This window comes from Schistocerca piceifrons, chromosome 2 (assembly GCF_021461385.2).
Source record: "Schistocerca piceifrons isolate TAMUIC-IGC-003096 chromosome 2, iqSchPice1.1, whole genome shotgun sequence".
Taxonomy (NCBI): domain Eukaryota; kingdom Metazoa; phylum Arthropoda; class Insecta; order Orthoptera; family Acrididae; genus Schistocerca; species Schistocerca piceifrons.
Window position 1 is genome coordinate 296481300 of NC_060139.1, and position 20525 is coordinate 296501824.

At 50.4% G+C, this 20525-nt stretch overlaps 19 non-coding genes across 19 annotated transcripts; 5 read left to right on the top strand and 14 right to left on the bottom strand.

Moving 5' to 3' along the window:
- Positions 1-288: 288 nt before the first annotated feature.
- Trnag-ucc lies at positions 289-360 on the top strand. Its single transcript has one exon. It is a non-coding gene; the product is annotated as a tRNA-Gly (tRNA).
- Positions 361-953: 593 nt separating this feature from the next.
- On the bottom strand, positions 954-1027 carry Trnai-aau. The gene has a single exon. It is a non-coding gene; the product is annotated as a tRNA-Ile (tRNA).
- A 6000-nt stretch (positions 1028-7027) lies between these two features.
- Positions 7028-7100, bottom strand: Trnam-cau. Its single transcript has one exon. It is a non-coding gene; the product is annotated as a tRNA-Met (tRNA).
- A 381-nt stretch (positions 7101-7481) lies between these two features.
- On the bottom strand, positions 7482-7552 carry Trnag-gcc. Its single transcript has one exon. It is a non-coding gene; the product is annotated as a tRNA-Gly (tRNA).
- Positions 7553-7894: 342 nt separating this feature from the next.
- Positions 7895-7966, top strand: Trnag-ucc. The gene has a single exon. It is a non-coding gene; the product is annotated as a tRNA-Gly (tRNA).
- A 593-nt stretch (positions 7967-8559) lies between these two features.
- On the bottom strand, positions 8560-8633 carry Trnai-aau. The gene has a single exon. It is a non-coding gene; the product is annotated as a tRNA-Ile (tRNA).
- A 198-nt stretch (positions 8634-8831) lies between these two features.
- On the bottom strand, positions 8832-8903 carry Trnae-uuc. The gene has a single exon. It is a non-coding gene; the product is annotated as a tRNA-Glu (tRNA).
- Positions 8904-9208: 305 nt separating this feature from the next.
- Trnam-cau lies at positions 9209-9281 on the bottom strand. The gene has a single exon. It is a non-coding gene; the product is annotated as a tRNA-Met (tRNA).
- Positions 9282-9662: 381 nt separating this feature from the next.
- Positions 9663-9733, bottom strand: Trnag-gcc. The gene has a single exon. It is a non-coding gene; the product is annotated as a tRNA-Gly (tRNA).
- A 342-nt stretch (positions 9734-10075) lies between these two features.
- Trnag-ucc lies at positions 10076-10147 on the top strand. Its single transcript has one exon. It is a non-coding gene; the product is annotated as a tRNA-Gly (tRNA).
- A 593-nt stretch (positions 10148-10740) lies between these two features.
- On the bottom strand, positions 10741-10814 carry Trnai-aau. Its single transcript has one exon. It is a non-coding gene; the product is annotated as a tRNA-Ile (tRNA).
- A 198-nt stretch (positions 10815-11012) lies between these two features.
- Trnae-uuc lies at positions 11013-11084 on the bottom strand. The gene has a single exon. It is a non-coding gene; the product is annotated as a tRNA-Glu (tRNA).
- Positions 11085-11389: 305 nt separating this feature from the next.
- Positions 11390-11462, bottom strand: Trnam-cau. The gene has a single exon. It is a non-coding gene; the product is annotated as a tRNA-Met (tRNA).
- A 381-nt stretch (positions 11463-11843) lies between these two features.
- On the bottom strand, positions 11844-11914 carry Trnag-gcc. Its single transcript has one exon. It is a non-coding gene; the product is annotated as a tRNA-Gly (tRNA).
- Positions 11915-12256: 342 nt separating this feature from the next.
- Trnag-ucc lies at positions 12257-12328 on the top strand. The gene has a single exon. It is a non-coding gene; the product is annotated as a tRNA-Gly (tRNA).
- A 593-nt stretch (positions 12329-12921) lies between these two features.
- Trnai-aau lies at positions 12922-12995 on the bottom strand. The gene has a single exon. It is a non-coding gene; the product is annotated as a tRNA-Ile (tRNA).
- A 198-nt stretch (positions 12996-13193) lies between these two features.
- Trnae-uuc lies at positions 13194-13265 on the bottom strand. The gene has a single exon. It is a non-coding gene; the product is annotated as a tRNA-Glu (tRNA).
- A 305-nt stretch (positions 13266-13570) lies between these two features.
- Trnam-cau lies at positions 13571-13643 on the bottom strand. Its single transcript has one exon. It is a non-coding gene; the product is annotated as a tRNA-Met (tRNA).
- A 6315-nt stretch (positions 13644-19958) lies between these two features.
- On the top strand, positions 19959-20030 carry Trnag-ucc. The gene has a single exon. It is a non-coding gene; the product is annotated as a tRNA-Gly (tRNA).
- The last annotated feature ends 495 nt before the right edge of the window (positions 20031-20525 follow it).

Genomic DNA, 20525 nt, shown 5'->3' on the forward strand with positions numbered 1-20525 from the left:
GGGACTGCCGTCAAGCGCCGTAGCATTCTGTGGGAAAGATGCTGCAGACGCTGAATCCTGCACTGCACTGCTTAAAAATGCCGCCAGAACGCGGTCCTCTGCGTACTCTTGCGTCGCCGGCGCCCAACTCTTGCCAAAGGATGCGAAATGTGCGCGGATACGCTGTCCGAATGCGTCTGGATGTGCTCCCCTAGCCTGCCTCGAAATGCGCCTGCCAGGTACGATCACCTTCCGCCGCTGCCGACTGGCGGGAAGCCGACACAGCGCGGACGCGCGGCGCTCGCTTGTGCGGTGGTGGTGTAATGGTCAGCATAGTTGCCTTCCAAGCAGTTGATCCGGGTTCGATTCCCGGCCACCGCAGCAGGCTTTTAATTTCGCGTATGAGTACTTTCGCCACGCGCTCTTAAATTATTGTTTTTTCGCCCTCTTACTCGCTGCATACCAGCCCTTAGTGTGTCTCGACTTGTCTCGACTTTGCTCAGCTGACGCGAGAGCTGACGCTCTCAAATCGGCCTTTATCAAAACGACAAGCACGAGAAACGACTGAGAGAGCTAAGGAGAGGCGAGGCGATGGACACACAGCACGCCCCCTTCATTTCACGGTGGCGTCTCCCTGACCGAATCGGGCTGTAGCTCCGAAAACAAAGGAGAAACAAAAATAGGAAGTAAAAGTGCAAATAGTGCCCTGTGTTCCCATGCGCTCACCCGCCCAAGTACTGACAAGGGCCAAAGTTGTTACGCATCGGCAATCGGACATTTTCTTTCATTTTCTCTTTATCGGTTGAGAACCAGTGTATTCAAGATATTATGGCCATTGCCGAGTGAATGCTGTAGCGCTTCCCGACGAGTCGGGTTCGGATCCTCTGTCAACTTCCACGCAGGGTGATGATCTTCTGGTCATCACACTCGCCAGCTGAAATCGGCGCTGCCTTTTCGTAGTAGTAAAGGAGTAGTGGCCCGTGGGGGGATCGAACCCACGACCTTCGCGTTATTAGCACGACGCTCTAACCAACTGAGCTAACGGGCCTCGGCAGATGCGGTTGCTCAGCCCTACGCTGGAAACAGGTGGCATGAAGCCATACACCATTTCTATGGTCGTCGTGTGTCTGCTTCCCTAGTCTATATTCTGCTGACGGTCACGAAACAGTAGCTATATTGCGAGCAGGACGGGAAACGGCCGCTCGGACAGCTCAAACCTGTCACGATTCGTGTGGAAAAAATTCCGTTCCGGTACCGGGAATCGAACCCGGGCCTCCTGGGTGAAAGCCAGGTATCCTAGCCACTTTTTTTTTTTTTTTTTTTTTTTTTTTTTTTTTTTTTTTTTCAATATGTAGGGCCTCCCTTCTCCCCTTACAGCCCTCCTTGCGCTCTCCATGAATGCCGTCCTTGGCGAGCTTCATCAGCTATAGTCAAAAGAAATCAAAGTCTCCAGATTCACTGGCGTCGTACAACAGTACACAAAAAGAATACTGGTTCTTCCGGATTACAAGGAGTTCATTGCCTCGTCTTCTTTGTAATATAAGTGCAACGAAAAATAGAAATCTCTCTCAAAACAAGGGGAAAAAAAAATGTCTCTTCCCGCAAAAAACAAATAATGAGGAATAAGAAAGAAAAGAAAACCTCAGGTTCTTCAAGCGCCATAGGTGAAACGATAACGAAAATAGTATTCAGTGTTCGCTTGTACTTGGGAACTTCACCGTGGAAATGTTAACAGTAATGGCGGATTGACTTTAGAATCACCCAATTCCCTGTTTCTCAAACAGTATTTTTAACATGTTTCCAAAATCCCTTTTAATGTGCGGGAACTGGGTACTTCGCCAATATGCCGTTTCCATATAAGCAGTAAAGGCAGTAATATTGTCTTCTCCGTGGTTAGTGATGACGTAATTGACAAAATGACCCAGCATCCACATAACAGTATTGTTTTTCGTTGTGGGGTAATACCGTGTATCAGGCCACAGGAGGATATCAGTTGTATAAAGTCTTTCAGTGCTACGTGTGAGCAGCGCCAATCGTTTCCGCACCCAATGCCAGTTGAACTGATGCCCGCAGCAAGTAAACCTGTGCCTCAGAGTGTCAACGAATCCACATTTGAGGCAGTTGTCAGTAGCACTTAAGCCAATGCGGTTGAGTTTTTCGTTGGTTGGAACAAGATTGTGGACAACTTTATACCAGGCGGAAATCACATCGGAGGAATGAATTTTTAGAGTAATATTGGTCCACACTGCCGTCCAGACGATTCTTGGGTAGTGCATTTCAATTGTAGTTGGAGCTTCGTACTTCTGCCACTGAGCAAGTAAGAACACTGTCGTGAGACAAGGACTTGTGAAAACACTGTCACCTAAGTAACTAATTTCGAGGTAATAAACACCGACATGTTGCAATTGAAAGTTGAGTTTACCGATGTCAATTGGCGGTTTCATACATTTAGGGCGAACAATGCGAAACAGCTTCGATGTGATAGTATGGGGCATCGTGGTAATTATCGCAGTTGTTCGTTTTATATAGAGTGCTGTCGCCTTTCGACGGATATCATTGAGTTGCAGGCCCCCAGCTTGCACTGACTTAGACAGTGTGGTATAGGTTAACTTAAAAATATGACCGAGCCACACAAACCTGCTGGACAAACGCATGATCTTATGGGCTTGCATTTTGGGAAGAGGGAACACCTGAGCGACATAATAAGCTTTACAGAGTATGTAGGTATTCAAAATCCTGATCTTCTGGAGGATATTTGTCGATCGCCATGTGTTTTCCACTATAGCTCCCTGTATTCGATTGGCAGTAAGTTTCCAGTTTTTAGCTGCCATACGTAAGGGACACCTATCGATGATGATACCCAGAGCAACATGTTGTTCGACGATCTGCGCCCACGGTATAGCAAGAGATTCGAAGCCCCGTAAGCGTAGAACCTTACATTTACCCTCACTGAGTTTCGCCCCAGAAGCAGTGCTGTAAGTATCAATCTCAGCCCGCAATTGGGCCACTTCAGACTCATGACGTAGGATAACAGCAACATCATCGGCGTAAGCCCTCACAGTAAGATTGCTCCCTAAGACAGAAAGGCCACTTAATGTGAGACACAATCTCTTCAGAAATGGCTCGAGCGACAAAACAAAGAGCGACATCGACAACGGACTGCCTTGCGGTACACCGCGTCGTATGCTAACTGCTTGTGTCAGCTGACCGTTAACTGTGATCCTAGCAGTAATGCCGGTTATCATATTCCGAATGACTGCCACAGCTCGTTCTTCGAGTCCAATTCGTTGCAGGATGCGTTCTAAATAGTGATGACTAACGCGGTCAAAAGCTTTGCAAAAGTCAAGAAAAAGGAAAGCACATTTGATGTTGGTTACGGCCGCTACTGAAATAACGTCTCTGTACTCTGCAACCGGAGTCATAATGGATCTCCCTGGAAGGCAAGACTGATGTGAATGAATAACTTTTCCAAGGATGGGGGTCATTCTGCTATTAATCGCTCGGGCAATCGTTTTATAATCAAAGTTCAATAATGTGATTGGACGGAGATTATCAACTCGCTTGTGACCAGTTCTCTTCGGGACTAAAACAATTCTACCCACTTTCAAGTCGGCAGGAAGAGGACCACCACTCATGACTTCATTAACAATTTCAGTAAAAGTACCACCAAGGACATTCCAGAATTTGGTATAAAATTCCTTGGGCAAACCATCAGGACCAGGCGATTTAAAGGAAGGCGACTTGGAGATCAAGGCTAAAACTTCCTCGGGAGTGAAATCCGATAAAAAGTCGACATTGTCAGCAGGACTAATCGCCCGATCAAAAACATTGACCACTGCACTGACAGCAGGTTCATTGACAATCTCACTGGAATACAGTCGTTGGAAATGTTGGTGAATTTCACTAATAATGGCCGCTTGAGTAGAGAGTAATTCCCCATTATCTCTTTCCAAAACATCAATGAAAGCCCGGCGGCGGCGTGATAAATGCTTGAATAAATGGTACATAGATGTCATTTCGTCGGCTAAAACAGATTTAGGTTTGGATGTAACTTTCAGACCTTCCAATTGTTGACGCTTCAAGCTGACAAGTTTAGCCTTGACACGTTGAATTGATGGAAAGTTAGTGTTGGTCGCAGTGGATGAATCATACAATTGTCGCAACACAGTGTAGTAAAACTCAAAGGTCTTCTTGCAGGCGCGTGCTTTCTGAGCACTATAATAAATGAGACTTTTTCGAAGCTTTGGTTTGGCAACAGTGGTCCACCACATCGCTTTAGTCGGATAAAAAGTGATGGAACGCAAACAAGTTTCCCACACATGTCTGATAACGTCAAATAATTCAGCGTCCGCCAGATGCGATATGTTTAACATCCACGGGGAACGAAATAATTTGGTAGGCTGTCGATTTAAGTGAACTGTTGCCGCAACAGCGCAATGGTCGGTAAAACTAGCCGGGATTACGTCAACCGCTAGGAGTCGGTCACTGATACAGTCCGATAGATAAAGTCTATCCAGACGGCTGCATGAAGCAACGGTGAAAAAAGTGAATTTAACTAAAGTAGGATACTTCAGTTCCCAAGCATCTTTCAGCTTAATATTCTTAACGAGCTCGTGCAGTTCTTTACAGTAGTTAAAATTAGGGGACTGATCGTTTTTACGTAGAACACAGTTAAAGTCACCTCCTATTATCAGGTTTTGAGGACTTCCCCGCAACAGATACGTAACATCCTCCTTATAAAAACATGACCGTTCGAATTTGTTGCTGTTGCCTGACGGGGCATATAAGTTAACAAGGGTGACATCAAAAATTTTACAGCCCACTCCTCGACCGGAATCTAAAAACTCGATCTCCCCAACTGGAATACCTTCCCGTATTAAAAGTGCGGTACCTGTACTTTCCTCAGGAGCAACGTTTGATATGGTTTTAAAACCAGAGATGAAGAGATTCAAAACAGTAACTTCCTGTAACAACACAATATCAGCGTCAGATTCGTATAGAAACTGCTGTAGGGCCGCAATTTTGAGATCAGATCGAATCTTATTTATGTTCAGGGAGACGAATTTGTACGCTTGTGCCATTAGTACAGTGAGGTACGGAAAGGGTCACTAAACAACACTGGTCGCATTACAAGGGCATAGAAACTTCGGAATGGTCTGCATTGTCGGGAGGATCACGAACAGTCACTTGGGTATCGTTGGGTTTGTTTTTCTTCCGTACTGCGTTGACGTTCGGTTGAACTTTGGTCCTACTACGTGCTCTGCTAGGGAACACATCGGCAGACGGAGGCGTGGGAGGGTCCTGAGTGACTTCGCAGTCCATAACGTGATGTGACGCCTCAGCCATCTGATCTGCAGAAAGAACTGACGCAGAAGGTGGACAAGTTTGTTTGTTGTCACTAGCACGAACTTCGTGTTTGTTTGTAGACGGACTTTGACTTCCTTCAGTTTGTACACAAATACTGCCTTCCTCGTTATGCTTATCGGGAGCACGCGCTTGTTGTGATTCGTCCTGTGGTGACGTCGCGACTTCAGGCGGCGGGCTCGGCTGTTGTGATGCCAAAGCTGCCTGTACGTCACTCGGAATGACGTCAATAGCCGCAACGTCGACAGCTGCGTGCGACGGTTCAGAAAAACGTGAGTTAGTAACCGTAACCGGCATCTCTTTCGGGACGTCATGTTCTAATTCCTGGAGATCTTCGTCCGGACTATCATCATCACACGTTCGTCGCCGTTTGTGGCTCAGCAGCTGCACGTCAGATTTGGAAGCAGGCGGATCGGTAACCGGTTTTGAAGGAAAGGGTGGAAAGTCGGCAACAGGCAAACCAGGCTCCGGGGGCAATATTTCATTATCACTAGGGCGTTCGATGTCCGTGATTGGGGCCTCCCTAACAAGATCGGCCAATGTCAATTTTCTACGCTGTTCCAAAGTACTTTTGAGAACAAAGACACGTTTAGGGCAGTTCGTACGCAAGTGGCCAGTTTCGTTACAAATAAAGCATGTGCCTGGTTGCCCACTGTACGTGACATGCACTTTATACCCACAAACAATAAGATGGGAGGGGATATCTTGCTTGACGTGCATTTCGACTGACCGGACGCCACTAAAACACTGTAACCGATGTTGGCTAGACCAACGTTCGTTACGGATTTGCTTGACCTCCCCATACTTCGTCAAAATCTCACGTAAATAACAGTTTTCAACTTCCGGCGGCAGGTTGTACACACGGACATTTTTATATTCTACATCAGCATTGGATATGAGAACAGTACTCACCGAGGCGTCACGATGACGGAACTCAGCTCTGCTACCATGTTTTAACAGAATCCTCTCCAGTAACACAGGGTTTAACAACTTGACGAAGAAACAGTAGAGATCTGTGTCGTAATAGGCAGTATGAACCTGGTCAGACGTAATACCAATGACATCCACTATGAAATCGTGAACTTCCATGGAACTCGGTTGAACATGACGTGTAGACTTGTCAAATTCGAAACACAGAGTACATTTCCTTGGGAACAACCTGGACGACATATCCACTTATTAAACGGTCGAGACCGCTAACACACAACGACACAAAACACTAAAAGCGAAGTGAAGTGACGGAAACACAAGACAGCAAATCTAGCAAACAACGTAAACAACGAAAGTAGTCACAGCTTGCACACGCTATTGCGGAGCGAAGGCACAACACGTGCGACCTGCACGGCGTCGCAAGCGGAACGCCACTAGACCACACCGGATGCGGCCGTTTCGTTCGACCGTTCGTACGGTCGCTTGTCGCATTTCGTGTCGAGTGCCGCGTCGGCGCCCCTCTCTCTTTGCGAGCATCTTTGCACATAGTGACTGGCAAGGCGCGCACCTCAAACGTCGCAGAGCAATGCTTTTGGCTTCATGCTCTGCTGGGAGAAGAGGAAAAGGGAAGCTGTAAGTAGCAATAACAGGAAGTAAACATTTTCCCGCTGAAGCGTTGAAACGTTGTGGATAACAAACAAGAAATACGTTGGCGCCCTAGCAACAGCACCACCATCAGTCACAGAAAATTAAATGCCCCGGGTGAGGATCGAACTCACGACCTTAAGATTATGAGACTTACGCGCTGCCTACTGCGCTACCGAGGCACGGGTGCACCGCTTGTCCTGCAAACTGGGTAAATGCCGTACCCAATATTAGACGTAGAGACACTGTACTTCCTGGATAACGTGTTCTGTTGCTACACGTGCACTGCCGGCCCAGTTGATTGCGGTGCTGCTGCAGCTGTTGCAACGATAGGCAGCACTCCTTGTCGTTAAAGTTCAGAGCCTCGGAGGCACCCGGACCCGGCAACTTGTGAGGCCAGGCCGACGCTAGTCTGTAGAACATGATGCGAGCGTCCTAGTGGGGACCCGCGAGTGCTGCGTTCTCGGTCCTTCTCAAGGGAAATCCAGCTACACATTCTTGTGGATCGTGCATCTCAAGCGCTCAAGCCACGCGGCAGCATCATCGCGGGAAAAGCAAAATGATGCATCGGCCGGGAATCGAACCCGGGCCGCCCGCGTGGCAGGCGAGCATTCTACCACTGAACCACCGATGCTGGGGCCAGCGGTAACTTGACGCTGCTTCCCGAGCAGATGTCTCAAGGGAAAGTGGGACTGCCGTCAAGCGCCGTAGCATTCTGTGGGAAAGATGCTGCAGACGCTGAATCCTGCACTGCACTGCTTAAAAATGCCGCCAGAACGCGGTCCTCTGCGTACTCTTGCGTCGCCGGCGCCCAACTCTTGCCAAAGGATGCGAAATGTGCGCGGATACGCTGTCCGAATGCGTCTGGATGTGCTCCCCTAGCCTGCCTCGAAATGCGCCTGCCAGGTACGATCACCTTCCGCCGCTGCCGACTGGCGGGAAGCCGACACAGCGCGGACGCGCGGCGCTCGCTTGTGCGGTGGTGGTGTAATGGTCAGCATAGTTGCCTTCCAAGCAGTTGATCCGGGTTCGATTCCCGGCCACCGCAGCAGGCCTTTAATTTCGCGTATGAGTACTTTCGCCACGCGCTCTTAAATTATTGTTTTTTCGCCCTCTTACTCGCTGCATACCAGCCCTTAGTGTGTCTCGACTTGTCTCGACTTTGCTCAGCTGACGCGAGAGCTGGCGCTCTCAAATCGGCCTTTATCAAAACGACAAGCACGAGAAACGACTGAGAGAGCTAAGGAGAGGCGAGGCGATGGACACACAGCACGCCCCCTTCATTTCACGGTGGCGTCTCCCTGACCGAATCGGGCTGTAGCTCCGAAAACAAAGGAGAAACAAAAATAGGAAGTAAAAGTGCAAATAGTGCCCTGTGTTCCCATGCGCTCACCCGCCCAAGTACTGACAAGGGCCAAAGTTGTTACGCATCGGCAATCGGACATTTTCTTTCATTTTCTCTTTATCGGTTGAGAACCAGTGTATTCAAGATATTATGGCCATTGCCGAGTGAATGCTGTAGCGCTTCCCGACGAGTCGGGTTCGGATCCTCTGTCAACTTCCACGCAGGGTGATGATCTTCTGGTCATCACACTCGCCAGCTGAAATCGGCGCTGCCTTTTCGTAGTAGTAAAGGAGTAGTGGCCCGTGGGGGGATCGAACCCACGACCTTCGCGTTATTAGCACGACGCTCTAACCAACTGAGCTAACGGGCCTCGGCAGATGCAGTTGCTCAGCCCTACGCTGGAAACAGGTGGCATGAAGCCATACACCATTTCTATGGTCGTCGTGTGTCTGCTTCCCTAGTCTATATTCTGCTGACGGTCACGAAACAGTAGCTATATTGCGAGCAGGACGGGAAACGGCCGCTCGGACAGCTCAAACCTGTCACGATTCGTGTGGAAAAAATTCCGTTCCGGTACCGGGAATCGAACCCGGGCCTCCTGGGTGAAAGCCAGGTATCCTAGCCACTAGACCACACCGGATGCGGCCGTTTCGTTCGACCGTTCGTACGGTCGCTTGTCGCATTTCGTGTCGAGTGCCGCGTCGGCGCCCCTCTCTCTTTGCGAGCATCTTTGCACATAGTGACTGGCAAGGCGCGCACCTCAAACGTCGCAGAGCAATGCTTTTGGCTTCATGCTCTGCTGGGAGAAGAGGAAAAGGGAAGCTGTAAGTAGCAATAACAGGAAGTAAACATTTTCCCGCTGAAGCGTTGAAACGTTGTGGATAACAAACAAGAAATACGTTGGCGCCCTAGCAACAGCACCACCATCAGTCACAGAAAATTAAATGCCCCGGGTGAGGATCGAACTCACGACCTTAAGATTATGAGACTTACGCGCTGCCTACTGCGCTACCGAGGCACGGGTGCACCGCTTGTCCTGCAAACTGGGTAAATGCCGTACCCAATATTAGACGTAGAGACACTGTACTTCCTGGATAACGTGTTCTGTTGCTACACGTGCACTGCCGGCCCAGTTGATTGCGGTGCTGCTGCAGCTGTTGCAACGATAGGCAGCACTCCTTGTCGTTAAAGTTCAGAGCCTCGGAGGCACCCGGACCCGGCAACTTGTGAGGCCAGGCCGACGCTAGTCTGTAGAACATGATGCGAGCGTCCTAGTGGGGACCCGCGAGTGCTGCGTTCTCGGTCCTTCTCAAGGGAAATCCAGCTACACATTCTTGTGGATCGTGCATCTCAAGCGCTCAAGCCACGCGGCAGCATCATCGCGGGAAAAGCAAAATGATGCATCGGCCGGGAATCGAACCCGGGCCGCCCGCGTGGCAGGCGAGCATTCTACCACTGAACCACCGATGCTGGGGCCAGCGGTAACTTGACGCTGCTTCCCGAGCAGATGTCTCAAGGGAAAGTGGGACTGCCGTCAAGCGCCGTAGCATTCTGTGGGAAAGATGCTGCAGACGCTGAATCCTGCACTGCACTGCTTAAAAATGCCGCCAGAACGCGGTCCTCTGCGTACTCTTGCGTCGCCGGCGCCCAACTCTTGCCAAAGGATGCGAAATGTGCGCGGATACGCTGTCCGAATGCGTCTGGATGTGCTCCCCTAGCCTGCCTCGAAATGCGCCTGCCAGGTACGATCACCTTCCGCCGCTGCCGACTGGCGGGAAGCCGACACAGCGCGGACGCGCGGCGCTCGCTTGTGCGGTGGTGGTGTAATGGTCAGCATAGTTGCCTTCCAAGCAGTTGATCCGGGTTCGATTCCCGGCCACCGCAGCAGGCCTTTAATTTCGCGTATGAGTACTTTCGCCACGCGCTCTTAAATTATTGTTTTTTCGCCCTCTTACTCGCTGCATACCAGCCCTTAGTGTGTCTCGACTTGTCTCGACTTTGCTCAGCTGACGCGAGAGCTGGCGCTCTCAAATCGGCCTTTATCAAAACGACAAGCACGAGAAACGACTGAGAGAGCTAAGGAGAGGCGAGGCGATGGACACACAGCACGCCCCCTTCATTTCACGGTGGCGTCTCCCTGACCGAATCGGGCTGTAGCTCCGAAAACAAAGGAGAAACAAAAATAGGAAGTAAAAGTGCAAATAGTGCCCTGTGTTCCCATGCGCTCACCCGCCCAAGTACTGACAAGGGCCAAAGTTGTTACGCATCGGCAATCGGACATTTTCTTTCATTTTCTCTTTATCGGTTGAGAACCAGTGTATTCAAGATATTATGGCCATTGCCGAGTGAATGCTGTAGCGCTTCCCGACGAGTCGGGTTCGGATCCTCTGTCAACTTCCACGCAGGGTGATGATCTTCTGGTCATCACACTCGCCAGCTGAAATCGGCGCTGCCTTTTCGTAGTAGTAAAGGAGTAGTGGCCCGTGGGGGGATCGAACCCACGACCTTCGCGTTATTAGCACGACGCTCTAACCAACTGAGCTAACGGGCCTCGGCAGATGCAGTTGCTCAGCCCTACGCTGGAAACAGGTGGCATGAAGCCATACACCATTTCTATGGTCGTCGTGTGTCTGCTTCCCTAGTCTATATTCTGCTGACGGTCACGAAACAGTAGCTATATTGCGAGCAGGACGGGAAACGGCCGCTCGGACAGCTCAAACCTGTCACGATTCGTGTGGAAAAAATTCCGTTCCGGTACCGGGAATCGAACCCGGGCCTCCTGGGTGAAAGCCAGGTATCCTAGCCACTAGACCACACCGGATGCGGCCGTTTCGTTCGACCGTTCGTACGGTCGCTTGTCGCATTTCGTGTCGAGTGCCGCGTCGGCGCCCCTCTCTCTTTGCGAGCATCTTTGCACATAGTGACTGGCAAGGCGCGCACCTCAAACGTCGCAGAGCAATGCTTTTGGCTTCATGCTCTGCTGGGAGAAGAGGAAAAGGGAAGCTGTAAGTAGCAATAACAGGAAGTAAACATTTTCCCGCTGAAGCGTTGAAACGTTGTGGATAACAAACAAGAAATACGTTGGCGCCCTAGCAACAGCACCACCATCAGTCACAGAAAATTAAATGCCCCGGGTGAGGATCGAACTCACGACCTTAAGATTATGAGACTTACGCGCTGCCTACTGCGCTACCGAGGCACGGGTGCACCGCTTGTCCTGCAAACTGGGTAAATGCCGTACCCAATATTAGACGTAGAGACACTGTACTTCCTGGATAACGTGTTCTGTTGCTACACGTGCACTGCCGGCCCAGTTGATTGCGGTGCTGCTGCAGCTGTTGCAACGATAGGCAGCACTCCTTGTCGTTAAAGTTCAGAGCCTCGGAGGCACCCGGACCCGGCAACTTGTGAGGCCAGGCCGACGCTAGTCTGTAGAACATGATGCGAGCGTCCTAGTGGGGACCCGCGAGTGCTGCGTTCTCGGTCCTTCTCAAGGGAAATCCAGCTACACATTCTTGTGGATCGTGCATCTCAAGCGCTCAAGCCACGCGGCAGCATCATCGCGGGAAAAGCAAAATGATGCATCGGCCGGGAATCGAACCCGGGCCGCCCGCGTGGCAGGCGAGCATTCTACCACTGAACCACCGATGCTGGGGCCAGCGGTAACTTGACGCTGCTTCCCGAGCAGATGTCTCAAGGGAAAGTGGGACTGCCGTCAAGCGCCGTAGCATTCTGTGGGAAAGATGCTGCAGACGCTGAATCCTGCACTGCACTGCTTAAAAATGCCGCCAGAACGCGGTCCTCTGCGTACTCTTGCGTCGCCGGCGCCCAACTCTTGCCAAAGGATGCGAAATGTGCGCGGATACGCTGTCCGAATGCGTCTGGATGTGCTCCCCTAGCCTGCCTCGAAATGCGCCTGCCAGGTACGATCACCTTCCGCCGCTGCCGACTGGCGGGAAGCCGACACAGCGCGGACGCGCGGCGCTCGCTTGTGCGGTGGTGGTGTAATGGTCAGCATAGTTGCCTTCCAAGCAGTTGATCCGGGTTCGATTCCCGGCCACCGCAGCAGGCTTTTAATTTCGCGTATGAGTACTTTCGCCACGCGCTCTTAAATTATTGTTTTTTCGCCCTCTTACTCGCTGCATACCAGCCCTTAGTGTGTCTCGACTTGTCTCGACTTTGCTCAGCTGACGCGAGAGCTGGCGCTCTCAAATCGGCCTTTATCAAAACGACAAGCACGAGAAACGACTGAGAGAGCTAAGGAGAGGCGAGGCGATGGACACACAGCACGCCCCCTTCATTTCACGGTGGCGTCTCCCTGACCGAATCGGGCTGTAGCTCCGAAAACAAAGGAGAAACAAAAATAGGAAGTAAAAGTGCAAATAGTGCCCTGTGTTCCCATGCGCTCACCCGCCCAAGTACTGACAAGGGCCAAAGTTGTTACGCATCGGCAATCGGACATTTTCTTTCATTTTCTCTTTATCGGTTGAGAACCAGTGTATTCAAGATATTATGGCCATTGCCGAGTGAATGCTGTAGCGCTTCCCGACGAGTCGGGTTCGGATCCTCTGTCAACTTCCACGCAGGGTGATGATCTTCTGGTCATCACACTCGCCAGCTGAAATCGGCGCTGCCTTTTCGTAGTAGTAAAGGAGTAGTGGCCCGTGGGGGGATCGAACCCACGACCTTCGCGTTATTAGCACGACGCTCTAACCAACTGAGCTAACGGGCCTCGGCAGATGCAGTTGCTCAGCCCTACGCTGGAAACAGGTGGCATGAAGCCATACACCATTTCTATGGTCGTCGTGTGTCTGCTTCCCTAGTCTATATTCTGCTGACGGTCACGAAACAGTAGCTATATTGCGAGCAGGACGGGAAACGGCCGCTCGGACAGCTCAAACCTGTCACGATTCGTGTGGAAAAAATTCCGTTCCGGTACCGGGAATCGAAACCGGGCCTCCTGGGTGAAAGCCAGGTATCCTAGCCACTAGACCACACCGGATGCGGCCGTTTCGTTCGACCGTTCGTACGGTCGCTTGTCGCATTTCGTGTCGAGTGCCGCGTCGGCGCCCCTCTCTCTTTGCGAGCATCTTTGCACATAGTGACTGGCAAGGCGCGCACCTCAAACGTCGCAGAGCAATGCTTTTGGCTTCATGCTCTGCTGGGAGAAGAGGAAAAGGGAAGCTGTAAGTAGCAATAACAGGAAGTAAACATTTTCCCGCTGAAGCGTTGAAACGTTGTGGATAACAAACAAGAAATACGTTGGCGCCCTAGCAACAGCACCACCATCAGTCACAGAAAATTAAATGCCCCGGGTGAGGATCGAACTCACGACCTTAAGATTATGAGACTTACGCGCTGCCTACTGCGCTACCGAGGCACGGGTGCACCGCTTGTCCTGCAAACTGGGTAAATGCCGTACCCAATATTAGACGTAGAGACACTGTACTTCCTGGATAACGTGTTCTGTTGCTACACGTGCACTGCCGGCCCAGTTGATTGCGGTGCTGCTGCAGCTGTTGCAACGATAGGCAGCACTCCTTGTCGTTAAAGTTCAGAGCCTCGGAGGCACCCGGACCCGGCAACTTGTGAGGCCAGGCCGACGCTAGTCTGTAGAACATGATGCGAGCGTCCTAGTGGGGACCCGCGAGTGCTGCGTTCTCGGTCCTTCTCAAGGGAAATCCAGCTACACATTCTTGTGGATCGTGCATCTCAAGCGCTCAAGCCACGCGGCAGCATCATCGCGGGAAAAGCAAAATGATGCATCGGCCGGGAATCGAACCCGGGCCGCCCGCGTGGCAGGCGAGCATTCTACCACTTTTTTTTTTTTTTTTTGTTTCTTTTTTATTTTTTTTTTTTTTTTTTTTTCTTTTTTTATTGTTGTTTTTTGTTTTTTTTATTTTTGTTTATTTTTTTGTTTCTTTTTTTTTTTTTTTTTTTTTATTTTTTTTTTTTTTTTTTTTTCTTTTTTTTTTTTTTTTTTTTTTTTTTTTTTTTTTTTTTTTTTTATTTATTTATTTATTCGTGGACGGTCTTCTTTCCTCCGCTGGTTCAACTCTTCTGCTCGTAGTTCAACTAAACTCATATTCCACTTAAAAGAAAAATATATTGTCCCTCCTGACTAACGTCAGTCACTCCGATGTAGCAGAGAGTTGTTACAAAACAGGTGGCAACGCAGCACAACAGCACAACATGAGAGTTTATGTCGATGTGTGCATCACACGAAAGAAACAGAAATCACAGGAAAGTAATAAAATGAAATCGCGAGAGTCCGGGAACAGGATTTAAGAGATTGTAAAAAAAAAACACTCCTGCAACTATGAATGTTCCACACAAACAGGCTGTATCTTCTAAAATACCCATGAAGTCTTGTGAACAAAATAAAATTCCTCAAAAGTAAAAGGACACTCCTCTCTTGGAGATAAAACCAGAACGACCCGTAGTGTGGGTGTGGCACAAGTCACCAACCATAACGCAAATAAAACAAATAAAAGAAGGAAAAAGAAATTAAAAATAGAACGCGTCAGCTCAGTAAATCTCAGTTCAAGGTGTTTGCCGCAGTTCCATTTCATAGCCGTAATCCAAGGCTGCCTTCAAAAAATTCGCAAACAATTCGCGAAATTGAACGCAATCCTTCAGTGTCATATACTGGGCCCACAAATAATCTAGGTAAATCACAGTATCAGTGACGGCCATATCGATAAGGGCATAAATCGTATGCCCTAAGATCCAGACAGTGGCGTTATTTTTCGTCCGCGGGAAAGCTTTGAAGTTAGGCACTATCACACGACGAACAGTCACAAGGTGAGGAGGCGTTCTATTAATGTGGGCGACCATTCGTTGACACAGCCGCCATACCGTCGACACCGATGCACACTCAAAACGATGTTCCCGTGTGTCCACAGCACCACATCGACCACAGTTGGCAGAGGGAAGGAGATGAATGTCGGCAAGCCGCTGGTTCGTCGCTAGGGTGTTGTTGACGATCTTAAACCAGAGCGCACTCACATCCGACGGCAACACCGGGTTGTTGATGTTTGCCCACACGTTCACCCATTCCACTGTGGGGTTCCGGAACACCAGTTTATGACGCGGAGGTTGTCCAGTCAGGGCAACGTAGAGTCCGCGGGCGGTCCTGTGTCTGTCGGTAGCCGTTGAAAGAGCGTAGCTCCTCGTTAAAAAGTACTCCCGTATGTAGGACATCTTATACGGGATGGCCGCGAGAGAGACGGGCGCCGCTTCAGAGCGTGGGCGGTAGAGCTCCAGGAGTGCCGCGGTGCTTCCTGCCGGGTTGTCGGACTGCAGGGTGGCCGTCCGGTGGACGAGCAGAGCGCCGCATTTGCGTGGAACGTCGGTGAAACCGAGGCCGCCCAGCTGCCTGTCGATGACACAGGTCGAAGCCTTGACTTTAAAAATTTCATGCCGCCACAGGAGCCAGTAGACTGCCTGCGAAATCGCCCTCCCGATCGGCTTCGGAACACTAAGCAGTTGGGCGATGTACCACGCATTCGATAAGATGAATGTGTTAATGACAGCCACACGTTGATGTAAGTTGAGGCGGCGACCTGAGTGGCTGCGACATAGGGCCTTCACAGTGCCAAGAACGCGTCTCCAGTTTAAAACTTGCATTTTTTGTGGGCACGCTACAATGTCGAGTCCTAAAATTTTGTGGGTGCGCACAACACGGAACCAGTCCCGTTCAGCAGACAGTCCCCGACGACCCAGTGGTACCAATACAGTTTTCCGCACATTCAGAACGGCGCCAGAGGCACGTTCGTACAATATCAGAACATCACGAACTCTGTCCAAGTCATGTGCCCGCCCCATGAAAAGTCCCACGTCGTCAGCATAGGCAGCACATTTGAGAGAGACGTGACAGAGCTGGACACCTTCAATGATTCGACCGACTGCGCGCAAAAACGGGTCGAGCGCAATGACAAATAGGAGCATTGATAAAGGACAGCCCTGTCTGACGGATCTTGTAATAGGAATGGGCGGCGACTGCCAACCATTGATGACAATGACGGACGTCGCCGACGTTAAAAGATTCCGTATAGCATCGAGAAAGTGGCCGCCGAACCCCAGTTTTGTCATGACGGACAGAAGATAATCGTGCCCGATACGGTCGAATGCATTGGCAAAGTCGATTGAGAGAATGCCAGCGGACAGGTCATTAATGGCTTCGTACGCGACCACGTCTCGGTATGAAGCCGCAGCGTGAAAAATACTACGGCGTTGCACACCACACGACTGAAAGGGACTGATTATCTTGTCCATGAGCACACTGAGTTTCGTTGCGAGGCATCGTGCCGCCAGTTTATAGTCTGCATTTAAAAGTGTGATAGGGCGTAATGCCTCAACACGGCATGCTGTCGGTGTCTTCGGAATTAATATAATACGCCCTGCAACGAACTTCGAAGGGACAGCAGCACCACGAACAATTTCATTTATCATGATCGTCAATGTCTCACCGAAAATATCCCAATAAGCCAGGTAAAATTCGATGGGAAGGCCATCTGGACCTGGAGACTTCCCTCGACGACACGAACGCAACACGTCTTTCACATCGTCCCGTGACAACATCTCATCCAGTGACTGACGGTCAGATTCGGAGATGACAGTATCCAATTCATCTAACAGAAATGAACGTGCGACATCATCGGCAGCTGTCCGTCCGAACAACCTCTTAAAGTGGTCGGTGACGTGGGGAACGATCTCATGCTTCGCCGTGAGACGAGCACCAGTGTCCGTGATGAGGGTGGTAATGTCTTTCCTCCGCGCCAACCGTTTCTCGCGTGCCAAGTGGTAAAGCGTTGGCACTTCGTCAGTGGTCTCACACTGCGGTCGGCTCCTGATCAGAACACCTTGTGCCTTGTGGAGGTGATGCTGGAGTATCTTGCTTTTAATTCTATTCAAACGTGCGCGTAAGTTTTGATCTGGCGCCACGGGCGCATCAAGCGCATCCTGGAGGCACTGCTGATAAAAGGCAATGGTGCGCCTCTCCCAAAATGACGCCTCCCTTGCATACCGCATCGCAACACTGCGCAACTGCGGTTTGGCTAGGTCGACCCACCATTGTAAGACCGAGGCATAGCTTCCCCGTTTTTCAGAACAAAACTGCCACACGTTCTGAATCTCGCAACGTAAACCGGCGTCAGAGAGATGACGGGTATTGAGTTTCCAAACACGGGAAGGGGGCGCCTGCCTATGTGCCAGTAATTGCACGTCACACACAACCCCGCAGTGATCGCTAAAAGCGACGGGATGTACCGCAACCCTATGAAGATAGGTTTGAAGCGGCCGCGACACATAAATGCGATCAATTCTGCTGGCACCGTTCGCATAAAAATGTGTGTATTGCGTCGTGGTAGGATGAAAATGACGCCAAACATCGATCAAGTCATTTGTCACAATTAGTTGGGAAAGTTCCGGGCACATGGTAGCCGTGGGAAATTGATCGGCTGCGGCAGTAACACAGTTAAAATCGCCGCCAACTACGACATTGCGGGTCGACGCAAAAAACGGAACCACATCTTGATTAAAAAAAACAGAACGTGCACGTTTATGATCAGTGCCACTCGGCGCGTATATATTAATAAATGTGACATCCTGGATCGTACACGTAAGTAAGCGGCCATTCGGTAAAAATTGAACGTTAGTTGGTTGCAATACAGTTTTATAAAGAACAGCGGTGCCACAAGTACCTTCAACGTTAATGTTATAGATGACATCATAACCAGGGACGTTATTGAAGCGCTTAACAGTAACTTCTTGGAGCAATGCAACGTCATAGCCTCCCAAAGTTAAAAAGTCTATAAAACTTGCTATTTTATGCGCAGCTATGATGCGATTTACATTGAGTGATAAAACTGAGAAGATCTTTAGATGTTGACGAGCGGCGGCCATTTAAAACACAGACACTCAAGCATTAGCAAGAAAAATGAGAAACGGAAGACGCAGATGCAGCGTCTGAAGCACACCAATAAAACTGTCAAGAAGCACTGCAACCCATTACGTAACTCGTGGACAATACTGTGCAGAAAATTACTGTCAGCGTGCAGGAACAGCGTAACATAACGTCGCAGGTAAACGGGGCACGAATTACAGCAGGTCCGCCGAAAGCCGCTAATGGGATCCAGGGTCGTCCTCCTCCTGCTTCCACCAGGGCGTCTCCGTTGGTCGGTCGGTCGGTTGGGCGCGACCACCAGCGGTGTCTGTGTACGTGGCCTCGGCCGCCTGTGTTGTTGCTGTACCGGCGGCCGACGTCGCCGAATGCCTGCGCGTGCGCTGCGGCAGCTGCTCGCTACTTTGCTCGCTTTTGCGCTTCGCAGCATGCGCACCCTGTTCGCGTGTCGTATTTAAGAACACCTTGAGATGTGCTGTTTGTTCCCTTATACGCTCCTGGCGCGCAGAGCTGTCAGAGGCAGGGGGGCACGATGTCTGAACTTCAGTCTCACTGCCACTCTCTGATACAGGGGTGCACGGCAAGTCATCTGACTGCTGACTCCTAGTACCTTTATTTTTATTTTTCTTTGTACGCCCTTTCCTCGGTGCCAGGGGAACCTCTTCAGGCGGCGGAGGCGGTGGTAAGGAGGTGTCCATCTCTTCCGAAATAGCAACTGGTGTATGATCCGAAACATCTGGGACCTCCTTAGCAACTGAATCCGATTCTACCACAGCCGAGGACAAAATGGGAGCGTCCTCCATTCGATCCTGTGGTGCGTCTGCAGTAACATTCACCTCACTTGGTACATCCTCAGCACGAATAGGGTCGGCAGGGCGGGGTTGTGATACAGTGCCCGCTACTATTTCACTCAGTAGTGGCACGAAGTGGCCACCAGTAGCCGCAGCGTCACTACGTGGGAGCTGCACGGGTCGTCTACGGGGACAATCAACACGTAAATGCTCAGTGGAATGACAAATTGAGCATGTGGGTGGCTGGCCGATATAAGTCACTTGAGCCCTACAGCCCGCAATCATTACGTAGGATGGAATGTGTTTCTTCAAGTCAATGCGGACACTACGTACTCCACTATTAACCTGGTACCGGTAGGCACTAGACCACTTTTCGTTAACTACCGACAAGACAACGCCGTACTGAGTGAGAGCACGTGCAATCAAATCATTGCCGCATTCAGGGGGCACATTAAATACTCGAACCGTTCTAACACCATAACCCGAGGGCACAATCTGCACATCACTGACTGTGCCATCGACATGCCTAAATTTACGCACTCCGCCAAATTTTTCAACAAATTTTTTCACACATGTCGCCGGAAAAGAACTTCAAAAATAGCGAATATTGCGCGAAATCCAACTGAAAAGTGTCCACTAGATCTTCCGGGATTTTCAAATCTTCGAATATAAATTCGTGGATTTCAAAAGCGGTGGGCCGCAAAGCATTTCTATCGAACACAAACTGCGCAGTGTTTGCCCTAGTAACTGTCGACATGGTACTCACGTTGAAGAAACTTGAACACGTGGACCTCGAAACACTCGCTGAGCGCCGCCCCGCGATGTAAACAAAGCCGCAACCGCTCCGCTGCTCCGCGCGATGTGCGCGGATACGCTGTCCGAATGCGTCTGGATGTGCTCCCCTAGCCTGCCTCGAAATGCGCCTGCCAGGTACGATCACCTTCCGCCGCTGCCGACTGGCGGGAAGCCGACACAGCGCGGACGCGCGGCGCTCGCTTGTGCGGTGGTGGTGTAATGGTCAGCATAGTTGCCTTCCAAGCAGTTGATCCGGGTTCGATTCCCGGCCACCGCAGCAGGCCTTTAATTTCGCGTATGAGTACTTTCGCCACGCGCTCTTAAATTATTGTTTTTTCGCCCTCTTACTCGCTGCATACCAGCCCTTAGTGTGTCTCGACTTGTCTCGACTTTGCTCAGCTGACGCGAGAGCTGGCGCTCTCAAATCGGCCTTTATCAAAACGACAAGCACGAGAAACGACTGAGAGAGCTAAGGAGAGGCGAGGCGATGGACACACAGCACGCCCCCTTCATTTCACGGTGGCGTCTCCCTGACCGAATCGGGCTGTAGCTCCGAAAACAAAGGAGAAACAAAAATAGGAAGTAAAAGTGCAAATAGTGCCCTGTGTTCCCATGCGCTCACCCGCCCAAGTACTGACAAGGGCCAAAGTTGTTACGCATCGGCAATCGGACATTTTCTTTCATTTTCTCTTTATCGGTTGAGAACCAGTGTATTCAAGATATTATGGCCATTGCCGAGTGAATGCTGTAGCGCTTCCCGACGAGTCGGGTT